The following is a 987-nucleotide window of genomic DNA, read 5'->3' as shown; positions in this document are numbered from 1 at the left end:
CTAAAATCAAATAACAATGCATGCAAGACACCAAACTTAGCAGTTTGTACACTACTGACACTAACAAAATGAAAATGCATATGAGAAACAACAAAACACTCAAGTCAATAGAATTTAAAGATCAAAACAAGGAAATCATCAAGAACAACTTGAAGATTACTGAAGACACATGCATGAATTCGAAAATTGCAAGAAGAACAAAAACATGCAATTGACACCAAACTTAAAATGAGACACTAGACTTAGACAAGAAATATTTTTGGTTTTTATGATTTTGAAAATTTTTTTTTTTGGATTTTTCGAAAATTAAGTGAAAAAGAAAATAAAGGTATCAAAATTCTAAATGAGAATTCCAGGAATCATGCAATGTTAGTCTAAAGCTTTAGTCTAAAGGAATTAGACATAGCTAGCTAAGCTTCAGCAGAACATTGCATTCAAGAGCTAAATTGATGATGATCAATCAGCTTTGGTGATGATAAGAACATCACCTTGAAACACTAGAATTCATTCTTAAGAACTTTGAAGAAAAATAATACCTAATCTAAGCAACAAGATGAACCGTCAGTTGTCCATACACAAGAACAATCCCCGGCAACGGCGCCAAAAACTTGGTAGCGCGAAATTGTGATCACTACAACTTCACACAACTAACCAGCAAGTGCACTAGGTCGTCCAAGTAATACCTTACGTGAGTAAGGGTCGATCCCACGGAGATTGTTGGTATGAAGCAAGCTATGGTCACCTTGTAAATCTCAGTCAGGCAAACTCAAATGGGTATGGTGATAAACGCATAAAACATAAAGATAAAGATAGAGATACTTATGTATATCGTTGGTGGGAGCTTCAGATAAGCGAATGAAGATGCCTTCCCTTCCGTCTCTCTGCTTTCCTACTGTCTTCATCCAATCCTTCCTACTCCTTTCCATGGCAAGCTTAAGCAAGGGTTTCACCGTTGTCAGTGGCTACCTCCCATCCTCTCAGTGAAAG

Source organism: Arachis duranensis, chromosome 4 (assembly GCF_000817695.3).
Source record: "Arachis duranensis cultivar V14167 chromosome 4, aradu.V14167.gnm2.J7QH, whole genome shotgun sequence".
Lineage (NCBI taxonomy): Eukaryota > Viridiplantae > Streptophyta > Magnoliopsida > Fabales > Fabaceae > Arachis > Arachis duranensis.
The sequence above is the reverse complement of the archived record's forward strand: the minus strand, read 5'-3'. Positions refer to the sequence as shown.